Here is a 13,923-nt window from a genome sequence, read left to right on the forward strand (position 1 = left end):
CCACACGCCACTGCTTTCCTCCTGCTCCACTCTCTTCCTTTCCCTTCGTTTTTTCCCTCTTCACTCTCTTCTCAGGCAACCCTGAGCAAGTGCTAGCAAGGGTCATATCTTTTTAATTATCTTTCTTGCCTTTGATTAATTATTCCGTCTGACAATAGCGTGTTTCTAATGCTTTTCACCTGCCTGTCTTGATTGACAGTGCCTCTGTCTGAGTCAAAGCAAACAGCTGCTGCCATGATTGCCTAGCAACCAGGAGGTGATGGATGAGACCCAGAGATGGATGGCCACAATAAATCATGTCTCCTGCTATAAAACTGGAAAAAAAAGAGAGAGAGAGGGAGAGCAAGGGAGGGAGAGAGGGGTACTAGGAAGGGGAAGAAATAGAGCATACAAAAACAAAACAACCTATTCTCTCGATCCTGTTCTTGCTTTCCCTCATGCCCCTATGTTTTCTTGCAGTCTCTCTCTCACCGAAATGGCTCCGAAGCTCTCTTAACAGTTTGACCCGAGCTTTCAACCTTCTCGGAAGGGTGCAGCTCAAAAGTAGGGTTTGCAACGGCAGATGAAGCCTATAGGACTTCACAAGATGCGGACTGCTGAAACCCAAACACTCAAGGAGTTTGTCATAGGGTGGAGCCTGTCATGAGTTGGGACACGTTCTAGGTGCTGGAAATTTTAAGAACAATGGATCCAAGTACACCCACCATGTCCAGCAACGAGCCTCTGAAGCCAAATAATTCATCAAACCCATTTCAATGCAGTCGAAAGCATGATGCATCTCACGTCGACGGCCGCATAGTCCCTACCGCAACAATGGACAAATATATCAAGCATTGTTGAGCGCTCAACTGCCACCGCCAGAGACGACAGGAATCTGACCAGCCCGTGAACTGCAGGCACACAGCAAGAGTGCAGCGTTAACCGAATTATCAGATGCTTATAGATACTGTGAAAATATGATTCGGACAGATCTCGTCTTACAGTCACAAAAGGGACGGAGGAAAACATGACAGAAATGTTTTCATTAACACAAGCCGAGCGCAAAGGATCACGTGCGATTAGAGCGCTCAGATATGTGTTTCTTTTTCTGCTTTCGTTAAAGGTCGACTTCATTTCCTGCTAATGAAGCCCAGCTGTTCTCGCTCTTTTCGTGTTCATGATGACAATGGTCACCTCGTTCCTGAGGGGCTGTCGACAAAACTTTACGACCTCGATGAAAAACGTGTCAGCACGGGGGGAGGAAAACACAAATGGAAAAAAAAAAGAGTTACCAAGGTTACAGGGCCACGGTGATGACAAACAAAACTACTTAAGAGTTTTGTTTTTTCAAGCGCTGCCACCCTTATTTTATTTTTGCCCTTTCAGGCACACAAAAAAGGGTAGTGAGTGGGTGAACGAGTGAGCAAAGGAGTGCAACTCCTCTGGTATCTGGTAACGAACAGTGCAAGAGCTCGGCCCATCCATCAGAGGAAGCCCACGTCCTGCTCCAAGCTCTCTCTTGTTCCCTCTCTCTCTCCCTCTCTCTGAGCCCTGCTCAGGTTACAGCTTTACACGGCCAGTCTAAATAATATTCAAAATGATGAATGACATGGCCAGCCTCGTATCCATCATCAATTTCTTTTTTTAAGGAGCATCCATCTTCAGTAATGCTCCTTTGAATCATGGGAAAGCGAAAGAGCTCCGATTCACTCATGCAGGCCCCTGGAGAGGCAGAAGGAGGGACAGGAGGAGGGAAAGAGGGAGGGTTGATGATGGCGGATTCGGGTTCTGACTGATACCTGACAGTCAGACGTGGGCTGCACAAGTCGGGACTTACTTCTAAGACGTCCTGTGACCTCACTAATCACAAACTTCTGTGAGGATCAAACATACAAATTATGTGGAAGGTTTAACTGGAATTGCTAAAGGACCTACTGGAACTGTGTCTCCCCCTCATCCCCTCCCCTGACTGTGCAGACCCCTCGGTGGCGTGGAGGCAGTGGCAATTCTCCGAGGGGGGGACAGCCCCTAACACTAGGCTCCTTGGCAAGGGCCTGTTTGATAAATGACACATGTCATTCTGTCAGGAGGGAAGGGTGGGTCCATGATGTATGACCGTGCTGAGGAGCTGGGGAAATCGACTGTTTGGCATGGAGCTCCTCTCTCTCTCGCTCTCTTCCACTCTCTCGGTCCCACTATCTGGGTTCAGGACGGCATCACAAAGACTGAAGTGTTGTATCTGTGCGAGTGGGAGCTAGAGAACAGGCCGGCTGTTCTTTTTTGATGTCTTTTGCTCCATCTAACTCTCTCTCATTTTTTTGGGAAAAAAAGGGGAAGAGGAAACAGGCCAACGAAGGAAAGAAAGGGGGGGGGAACTATGTATGAGAAAGAATCAGACAAGTCCTAAAAAAAAATCTGGCTCGGAGTAGTGTGAGAGGGCAGGATATCAATCAAAGTCAAATTCGGCAACAACACGACTACTATTTCAAATAAAAACTACACAAGGCAGACAAACGACCTCGGCACTGGAACGAAACCTGAAACGGCTCGCCGACCAACCGACCAAAACTCTCTACTCATCCCTTCTCGTGTCTCCTCAAAGGCAGGCTTCAACTCACCCCTCCTTTACTGTAAAAATCGTCTTCTCTTTTTCCTTCCTCTATCTCATGCTCTTTTCTTTTTTAACACACTGGCAGTGGGGGCCTGACATCTGCAGAGTGCATTTAAAGAAAAAAATGTGTCAAGGAAGCGTGATCCCCCCTCCACCCTCTCTCTCTTTCTCTCTCTCTCTCTCTCTCTTTCATTAGCTCACTGGCAGGGTGGCACTTCTCAAGCTCATTACAGCCAGAGGATTTATGGTGCCGAACCCAATGGCGGAGAAAAGGCATCTGTCAATAATTGCAGGGAGCAGCGCACACACATCTCGAGAAGCTTTGAAATCTCATTAGGTATGCAGTTATCAGGCATAAAGATCAAAAACATTACTCAACTCAGACAGAATCCTACCAAGAAACATTAATTAGCAACAGGCCCGCAGTATAAAATAAAACAGACTTCCTCTCTCGCTCTCTCTCTCTCCCAGCCTCCCTCCCTCACTCTGCCCCTCACACCTGCCTGCCTCTGCCAAGAACCAGAGCAACTAACCCGAGCAGGCGAATGCATTCAAACGCGAGATCACACAGGAAGGGAAATACTGCCATGACATTACACACAGGAAAACGCACATCATCATATGTAAACACTCATATATGTGCATCGATGTTGCGCAGACGCGACCCAGACGTGGACAAACACAAATGCACAGGGGACTCCAGTAGAGTTAACAACATCCCAATCCCTGCGCAACGCGTTCCCCATTTCTTCCTCTGCCCTCATTAAGCAGAACACAACGCGGAGGGAGGAGGGATAATTCCCAGCATCTGAGACTGATCAGCGCATGAGAAAGAAGGAGTTTGTGAGCGTTTGAGGGCCGCCCCTCTGTCTTTCCTCTGGTTGGGGTAGTGAGGAGAGAAGGAGGAAGAGGCCTGTCAGGCCGGAGAAGGATGTCAGGACTCAGGCTGGCCCTGATTACTAGGGCCCCTCTCTCGCTCTCATTCTCTGCTGCTCTGCCTTTCATCACCAGCACCGCCATCAAAAAGCAGACACACACAGACGCACACACACACACCATGATAAAAACCCAGCACAAGACTGATGGCTGTCAGTTTTTAGACTTTGGGTGAAAGAGGAGGAGGGTGCTAAGATGAGCCGAGTGGTGGGGCAAGACCCCTGCCATTTATAAGGAGGAATTATATGCACTTACGCACACTTGGGCAAGGCAATATCTCATATCAGTCATTTCTGATAATGATAAACACTACCGGTCAAAAGGTAGGGGTCAGTTTTATTTATTTATTTTTTATTATTATTAAAATTATTCTGTTTATCAACGCATCATTTAAAATGTAAAACAAATGTTAAATACTTATTTATTAAATATTTATTTATTACTTAATAATAATTATTATTATTATTATAATTTATTTATTTATTTGTTTATTTAATTATTTATTTATTTATTATTTTTGAAGGATCATGTGACTCTGAAGACTGGAGTAATGAAGCTGAAAATTCCTCATCAAAATCACTGGATTAAATGATTAAATTAAATTATAAACCACATTTGAACAGTTTTATAGTGCAACAACATTTCACAATTTTACAATTTGTTCTGTAGTTTTGATGAAATAATGCAGCCTTGGTTAGCAGAAGAAGCTTAATTTAAAACATTTCGAAATCATACTGACCCCAAACTTTTGACCGGTGTTGTATATCATGACAGTGCCATTTCTCTAAATTAAATCAGTTAATAGTTTATATATGTTGACCACGTGTAAAGAACTATTTCTTTTTTTACGTTTTAAAGTGTATACTCAGAAATTGACTCATTCATTTGTGATCACACATCCCACTTCATTTAAAACTTCAGGACAAAAGTTTGTCTAAAGTGTAAAAAGCTCAAATAAAACGATTATAGAATATAAAACTCTTTTTTAAAAATGAAATATTACAGGTCTGACATAATAATCACCAATGAAAAAGCGAAATATAACCATTGTTCTTTCGTGATTGCGTGAGTATTATTACGCACATAAAAATAATGAAAATGTATTGCTGCAAACAATGTAACACCACAAAATAAGCAAAAAAGCATAATATGAAACGGTAAACTTGTTTTATTTTGTCCATTTACATATTAGAGCTGCACAATATATCATCTCAGCATCGATATCGCAACGTGCTCATTCGGAATAATCGCATCACAAGTATACGCAAAGTTGAATCTGGATTATAACTGATCATTTTGCGAGTGTTTTTTCGAGGCCTGGGACTGTGAGGGTTTTAAAAGCGTTTAGGCATAAGAAAATGTATCGTTTGTAACTTTGAAAAATTAATAACGATTAATTTTATTGAATTATTTATAAAACAAAGACTTTGCAGAATTATTTGACATTTAATTATTCAATTACTGTAAAGCTGAATACATTTCGACTCTTCGAAAAACAAAACTTTTAAAATAAATGTATTTAATTTGCATATTTTTCTTTTTTGAATTTATTGATGCTCGTAAATGGTTTGTTATATGTTACGCACCCGCTATTATTCATTCCAATAGATCTAAAATCATAGATTCTTTCTAGTTTTTCAACTCATGCTGAGAAAATGTATTCATATCGCACTTATATCGCAGAATAAAATAATAATAATTAATTCTTTTATTTTTCAGCTTAGTCACTTTATTAATCAGGGGTTGCCACAGTCGAATGAACTGCCTGTGAAATATTGCAATGTGTAATTTTTTAAATATCATGCAGCCCTAATACATATCATATTGCACAGCCCTAACACACAGACACAGAGAGAGAAAGGGAGACTTCAGTGGCACTGTCAACCAAACCGACAACCAGCCCACTGCCAAAATTTTTACTATCTAGTCCCTGCCCCCAACTAACTCTCTCTCTTTCTCTGTGTCATTTTCTCGGCCTCCCTCAGCATGTCCCCATCCCTCTTCGACATGACAGGGATTACTTCCACGCGGCCATATTTCAATGCACTACACTGGGACTCTCACAGTTGCGTGTAGCTGCCAGAGTGGACCGACCTCACAAATACACACACAAAGAGCTGCAGTATCGCTCTGAGTGAGCGAGAACAGGAAGGCGGGACAACTTAAGGAGAAGGAAAGAGTGCAGGCCGAATGATTCATTAGTACTGTGATACTCGGAGCCACCTCCGTGCAAGGCTAAGCTAATTTCTCTCACTGTACCGGGCAGGGTAAAAATAACCGTCTACCACAGCCAGACACATAGATCCCAGAAACCCTCTTCGTTTCCTGTCTCCTCCCAGATTCTCCCCCACCGGAAGAGGTGTGGACCACGGTAGCAGCAAATCATGCAGAGCGGCTGAGAATCTTGACCAATCGCCAGTGTAAAACAACAAGTAGATTTGGGGGTGTATTCTGCGTATCACAGCGTAATGAGCAGGGATCAGTGTTCATTGTTGATTGGTAAAATAAACAATGATCAGAGAGATGAGCATAAGGATCTGATCAACACTTGCTGTTGTAAGTTCTCTTCGTGGGAACTGTTTTGTAAAACATGTACACATCACAGCGCATGCAGTTACAATTCTCTCAACAACAGAGGAAACCATCAACAAATGAAAGCACACATCCAGCTGAACTAAAACTAATTCAACTTCTCATTGAATCAACACACACAGTACACTCTGAAACTTCGACAGGGAACGTAAACATTTATAAATGTTTATTTTTGTTGTTACTTTTGATGTGTAAACGGCAGATAAGCCACTCAAAATATTTAGTTTCATTGTCACTAAAAATGGTTGAACTTCTTTTCAATCTGTATCATTTTCTTTGATGCGATAGTAAATCTTGTCAAAAGATGTTCTTTAAATATATTTAATTGATTAATTTAAGCATATTTAAGGGAATGTTAATCGAAAAGTAATCGAAATCGACATTCAGAACATATAATCGAAGTTTTATCCAGGTCAATTTTTAAAATTACTTTCCCTTCGGTGTGTGGAGTCAGGTGACCCTGCTCTGTTAAGGCTACTTTATACTCCTGCGTCGAATGGGCATGGGTACCTCTCAAACTACACGTCGCAAGTTTGCACTACATTGACGATGATTGGAAGCTGCGCCAGAGACGGCATATTTTCTATTACAATAAAATGATTATTTACATAAAAATATTTGTTTACAGGAGATGCAAGAAATGCACTGTTTAAAATATTATTAACAGGATATACAAGAGTTATTTTATTTAGAATAGATCCTGCTTATTTTCTACACTTAATATTAAATATTTAACATCGAAAATAATAAGTTATTTATTTTCATTTTTTTATAAGAAAAAAAGTGACTGGTTTTAGGCAATGTGCATTTTAATTTCAGTTGTTCAGCACTGATGTTCAATAAATAATCACAGACAGCAGATAGTGTGTGTTTCCTTTAATTATTTTAAAATCAAGAAATGCACCCTTCATTCAGAAATCTCTGACTTGTAATATGAGCATATTTACTGTACAAAACTTGTTAAATAGATAAATAAAGTAATAGTTCATTGATCGTAATCGAGTTCAAATAATCGAGATTTAGAATTTAGGCTAAATCACCCCAGCCCTAGTAAATACTACTAAAAAACAAGATATAATGAACTCATAAGCAACAAGAAAATGAATACATAAGGTTAAATTTACGAACACCAAATGTTCGATAGATGTTAATTTATTTTTGTATGTACGTACACTGAAATCCGCACAACACATTTCAATCCACAGAATTAATATTACCCAAATCTTCACACTACTCTGTGCAAATGACAGTATTTTAGTCAGATGAATTTCTATGACAATTTAGGACAAATATAATACATTATAGAAAATGTGTTGCATAGTCAGAGTGAAGATTATTTGAGTTTTATTATAAGAAATACCACTATTATTTATAAATTGAATGATCAGTCAATCAACAGTAGGCATGAGACGATAACTGGTTTTAAATCCATTAAACATTTCTGTTATAACATTTCTAATGTATTTGAACGTTGTTTTTTTTACGTGTTTTTTTTTAACAAGTTTTTTTAGGACAACAGTAGAATAGGACCCTCCATATCACTAGCTACTGGTCAGTCCATGATTCAAGAAACATCTGAAAAATAAATCACTAATAAACCAACTTCCAGCATGCTGTAGAGCTGAACAGTGCAGTGGTTTAATTTATATTCAAGAAAAGAAGGATATCCAAATATGCCTTTTCAAGTTGTAAAGAAATCTGACATTTATTGTTTAAAAATATTTTAAAAGGTAATATATATATATATATATATATATATATATATATATATATATATATATATATATATATATATATATATATATATATATATATATATATACCATATTAATTGTGGAAATAGTTGTTTTTTACCCAGACATTTAAAAAGAACATAATTTAGAGCAGTAATTAAAATACTGTGATATAGTGAAACTGTGATATGTTTACCCAAGCTTATCATACTGTCAGAATCTATACCGGCCCATGCCTATAATCAACAATGTAACTTTACATTGTTGAAACAAAAAAAACATTGAATTTTTACATCACATGTGATTATTTCCAGTGAAAACATTTTCTATTTTGCTAAATAACGTCAGTGTTAAACTTCATTTGTGTCTGTATTCCACTCAAATCAATATTAAAACATCGTCTAGGTCATTAATACAATAGAAAAACATTACTATGTCCAGATTACGGCTAATATAGTAAATATGTGTGTTTCCTCATAAAGAACTCTACCTTTTTAGCAGTTAATACTATGCATCTGTATATTTTGGGGTTCTTCAAACTGTCCTGCCTCTTTTAACCAGTGAAATCACTTGATGCTGTAACCTTTACAATGTAAACAATTTTAAATACATCACGAGGAAGCAAAACAGCTGATCAATCGATGAATCAAAGCAATACAAATAAAATAATCGATTCTCAAAATAGCTTGTGTAAAAGCAAGTCGCACACAAACAACAAAATCACCCTGCACTCTCATTAACCCTGCTGCAGTCACCACTCATCGCCATTTCTTCACCAAACAATCTCTGGAAAAGAAAGGATGAAAAGAAAGGAAGATTGAGAGAAAAACAGAAAAGGAAGGAGATAGTAAGGGGGTAGAAAGGGGGAAAAAATGAGGGAAGGATGCAGCCTTGTGAGCCAATTTAAGAAATAAGTGCTGATGCATCAGCTATTGACTGTGTGAACGCTCCTGATAACGCTCAAGGCGAAACTGTGAGGGAAATGACAGCATCAACCGCCTGCAATAAACTGCAGCCCGCGAGACCAAGGGAGCCCTAATTGACAGCTGTCAAGCTAATGGGAGCCATGACGGAAGATTCGGGAAAAAAATTCTGTTTATCAACCATCAACCCTGGTGTGGATCCACAGGGAGGAGAACTTCCCCTCCCTCCCTCCCTTCTCTCTCTCTCTCTCTCTCCGTTTGGCTGTTAGGTTATTCAGCTTTTTCCCTTAACCCCCATCTCTCTTTCCTTCGTTCTTTCTCTCACTTTCTCTCTGTTCCTGTGCTTTTTCCCCGCCTCTTCTGCTCTTAACCCTTCTCATTGTTGCTCACTTCTTGCGGTGAAAAAGGCGGAGGACAGCCATAACTAATCATAGTGTCAGTTGGCTGCCTGGGAGCGCAGGGTTTGGGGCCAGAGCAATGTGAGGATGACGAAGACTCAGGCCCCATAATCCACACACACAAACACACACACACTGCTGAAGGGACACCTACACATGGACAAATGCAGTCTTCCTTCCAGCCTCCATGTAAATAAAAGCAAGGAAATCTGTAAACTACAATAAATAATCATTTCAGTGTAACGATATATTCAACATACTGCCTCTGCTCCAGCGAAAACGACCAACTAAATGTGCATGTGCTACATTCATAATGCTGTCAGTATAGCAAAGCAAACATTTTAACACCTATGAAATGCTGCAGATAATGTTTAATTAGATCTACGGTTTGATTTGAAGATTTTACTCTAATGCTTATTACATGCAAAGCACCTAGATTAAAATTATATCCTACTGTATGTGCATTAATATGCAAACTGTTGATTAATCATTAATCACTTCATGAAACGTAATCATATATACATATATATACATATATATATATATATATATATATATATATATATATATATATAGTTGCAGTCAGAATTATTATCCCCCTTTTTTTACATATTTCCCAAATGATGTTTAACAGAGCAAGGAAATTTTCGCAGTATGTCTGATAATATTTTTTCTTCTGGAGAAAGTCTTATTTGTTTTATTTTGACTAGAGTATTAGATTAAAGTTTTAGCCCCTTTATGCAATATTTCTCTATAGTCTACAGAACAAACCATCGTTATACAATAACTTGCCTAATTACCCTAACCTGCCTAGTTAATCTAATTAACCTAGTTAAGCCTTTAAATGTCACTTTAAGTTGTATAGAAGTGTCTTGAAAAATATCTAGTCAAATATTATTTACTGTCATCATGACAAAGATAAAATAAATCAGTTATTAGAGATGAGTTATTAAAACTATTCTCTATTTAAATGTGTTGAAAAAATCTTCTCTCCGTTAATCAAATATTGGGGAAAAATAAACAGGGGGGCTAATAATTCAGGGGGGCTAATAATTCTGACTTTAACTGTATATATTCTTTTTATATTGGATGGGGGAAAAACAATTTGTGGAGCGAGATGTAATTCTGGACAGTGGTGTACATGACACAATTTTCTTTTTCTTAATAATGCATATGATTATAATGACTAGGTTTAATAAGGATAATTAACATAATCAAGTCACCGTGATGTTTCATTATAATTTAAGTAATTAAACTGCAGCAAGGGAGGACAAAATTATATCTTAAACCAAAGTGGACGACTTTTAATTTGCGAGAAAGTCAAAAAAGATCACAGAACGAAACTTTTAAACTTCAAAAGCGCCTAAACTACTAAAGTATCCTTTATGAGAGTTTATCTACGATAATCATAACTAAGCTGTTATTTTCTATGCGTTCCATATAAGCATATGTATGTGTGATCATTATGTGCGTGCGACCATATTTACGAGCCCACCGGTGTTCCCCATATGATCTTGCGTATCCACCGCTCCATATCCTCGCCGGAACAGGCTTTGAGTTTGATTAATCATTGCTCCCTGTCTGCAATCAATCAAACGCACGCGAAATCACAGAAATCAGCTCCTTTCCCCAACTGCAATCCATCTCAGCGCAGCCTCTGTAACATTCGTCACAACCCAAATATTTTTATAAATCATATTTAGTCACTCTAAACACAATGCTGAGAGTTAGCATTTATTCTAGCGCAGATGAGATAAACCAACTTTAAGCATGCTATGAGCGCTATCATAATGACCGTTATCAATGTGCTCCGTCTTCATACATCACATCCTCTCGGTTCAAATGCACATACTGAGATTATGTATCGAGTCAGGACACACGGCAACATGTATACTTAAGTGTTGCGGGATCTTTCCTACACCAGTGTACTTTAGTAGCTAACTTTGATATTAAAAACCAAGAGGACAAAGAGATAGCTGGGGGGAGAGAAAAAAAAAAGTTTGATGTTCTCTTTGACTCCCCAAAACAATTGATATGTTTGGTCTGGCAAAAGCTTTGAAGCCTGTGAACAAAAACATGGTGTGTGTACGCTGCACTGCCTGTCTGAATGGGTGTTTTTTTTTTTTTTTTTGGCGGGGGGTGAGTGAATCACCCTTGCTAGACAGAGAGTGCTGTGTCTGTCTGTTAAAAAGAGAGATAGACAGAGTAGACGGAGCAAATGGAGAGAAGGCAATTTTTCCCCCCACAATAAAAAAGGTGCGCATGTACGCACACAGAACCCGGGATGCACATCCACCAGGTTTCTTCGGAGCACACATTTTGTGCGCCTTTTGATTCTGTTTTGTCACCTCGACGCTATTATTGCTCTTAGTCTCTTGACCATTAAAAGCGCTCTATTCCAGCCAACGTGATTACCCAGGTAGCCCGGACCATTTGTCACCTGCAGCAGCAAATTGAGTTAGTGCACCAACTAAAGGCATGGAGGACTGTGTAATATCAACTTGATTACATCAAACTAGCTGCAAACCTAATTGGGCTGGATGACAGTGTGCGGAGCTTGTCATCTCCAATCATTAGGCCTGTCAGGAATCCATCAGCTTTACAGCTAATTAGGTGAACACTAATGAAGCTGGCAAAACAACTTTTCTTTTTCTACGGCTGAGCGGGCCTTCCAGACTTGGTGGGAGGAGGGAGGTAGGGAGAGACAGAACGAGGGAGCAAAAAGAAAGAGAGACAGAAAATGTGAGGGAGGGCGAAATTTTCTCATGCAAAGCTCAAGGTTGCAGGGGACTGGATTTCCCAAAGTTCCTAATCAAGGCCCATCATCTGCCATCTTTCCTTTGCTCTTTCCATCACGACGGCGCAATCAATTTGTCATCACTCTTTGTATGCCACAGTGCAGTCGTCAACCTTATAACTTGCAGCTGTGAGGGCTGCTGGGAGGGAGGGATGGAGTGAGGAGAAGAGGGAGAGATGTAGAGGAGGGGCATTGGCTTGAAGGAAGGAGAGAGGGAGTTAAAAAAGAAGAAGAAGAAAAAAATATATATCACAGGAAGTTGCCTCGTCTAAAGAGAGAGAGAAAAAAAAGGCTCTCAGCCTGCTCTTGTATTTGTCTTCATCCGCTCATCAAAGGCATAAATGCCTGATTTTTTCTCTCTCTCACTCCTCTGAAATGAGAAGCCTCTCAGTCACCCTTGTACCCCTCCTCCCTCCTTCCCTCTACCTCTGCGCGTCCATTAGGCAAAAGCATTTTGATAAAGTAAAGCACAAGCCTATCGTACTGGGGGTGGGAGGGGGGGGACACACACAAAATGAGAGCACTCACTCTGCCAACTTCTGATTGACCATTAGAGCTATTGATGAATGTGGCTGTCAAAGGAGAGACAATTAAATCAAATATGAAACAAAGTTGCTTTGACGGGTCAGACTGATGGAGCAAACCATTCTTCCGTCTCCAGATTAGGTTATTAGTTTTGTGTGGATGAGCGTGTGTGTGTTTGTAAGACTGTAGGTGTGCCCTCTGTTGGATTGTTCATGAGGATATCATTCTACGGTGATATACCTACTGTATGTAAGTAGTTAACCGTATGAAACCTGATTGTCATTAGTTGAACTATTTGTATTCCGATTAGATCTTCACCTGAAAGTTTGAGCGATAAATATTTAGCCACGTTATTCTACACTAACAGAGCGTAATTCATCCATGAATAAACAAAGAGTTCTTGTGTCTCCCAGCAAAGTTTAGACAAGGATTCAAAAATCACAAGATGTTCGTATTCTAGTTTTTAAACAGCAAAAAATATCACTGCTCGAATAAGGAAGCTACAAAAAGACATTAGCAACAGTTAAGCTGACAGATTTCTATTTTTGTTTCTTTGACTACATCGTTTTTCCTTGTAACAAATATGTCAGCTAACAATCAACATGTCATGAGATATATATTCCGTTATTTTTAGACAGAATGAAGCAGAGCTGGCCTCTATCGCTGTTTTTAAGCGGTGTGTTTTTGTGTGTGTTCCTGATGTTAGTGCTCTTTGAGCAATGGGAGTAAATGTGGCCTTGTGTCTGGCCTATGTGGAGAAAAAAAAAGTAAAAATGCAGCAATTAAAGATGTTTAAATGGATGGTTGTCAAAGCAGACGTGACGTCACGGGGTTGTGGCGTTGCCATGGCGAGTGATTTATTGATGTTTATCAGGAATGAATAGATCAAAGAGCATCCGGATGACAGGCGATCAATCAGCCTTCAAATCAAAGATGGCAATTGTCCATTAAAGGCTCTTCTTAGACCCTCGCGTCAGCTACAAGATAATCTTAGAGTCATTCCCACAATCGGAGAGGAAGAAATAAAAAGAAAGAAAATTAATTCGCAAATAAATAAAGTTGTCCTTTCGTGATCAAATGTGTTGCTTTCGCACAAAAGCCCTCAAAACAACGAAGACGAGCATCAAAGAGAGTCATGACAGTCAGCTGACACCCAAGCCCTTTTTTCCTGCTCTTCTTTATAGATCTCTAATTCATGGAGTCAATTTCTACGCCCTACGAGGAAAAAGAGCGGTGTAAAAGAGAGAACAATCAAAAGACTTACAGTCGACTCAGCTTCAGCTGCACGGGGACTGACCAAAGTACAAGAACTAGGCGAGTGAAATAGTCAGTGTGCTCCTGAATGAAGTTAAACTATTATTCTGCTCTGTGGCTTCAAACAATCTGCTACACAAATATAATAAAAAAATAATTAAAAACATAGGCTTTT

The 13,923-nt window shown here is 39.4% G+C and overlaps 1 protein-coding gene across 2 annotated transcripts in view; it reads right to left on the reverse strand.

The window, feature by feature from the left end:
* Window positions 1–13,923, reverse strand: part of tshz3b (teashirt zinc finger homeobox 3b) — a 58,024-nt gene that overhangs the window by 42,095 nt on the left and 2,006 nt on the right. The gene's annotated exons all lie outside the window — the stretch shown is intronic.

The sequence above is a fragment of the Danio aesculapii genome, chromosome 7 (assembly GCF_903798145.1).
Source record: "Danio aesculapii chromosome 7, fDanAes4.1, whole genome shotgun sequence".
Taxonomy (NCBI): Eukaryota; Metazoa; Chordata; class Actinopteri; order Cypriniformes; family Danionidae; genus Danio; species Danio aesculapii.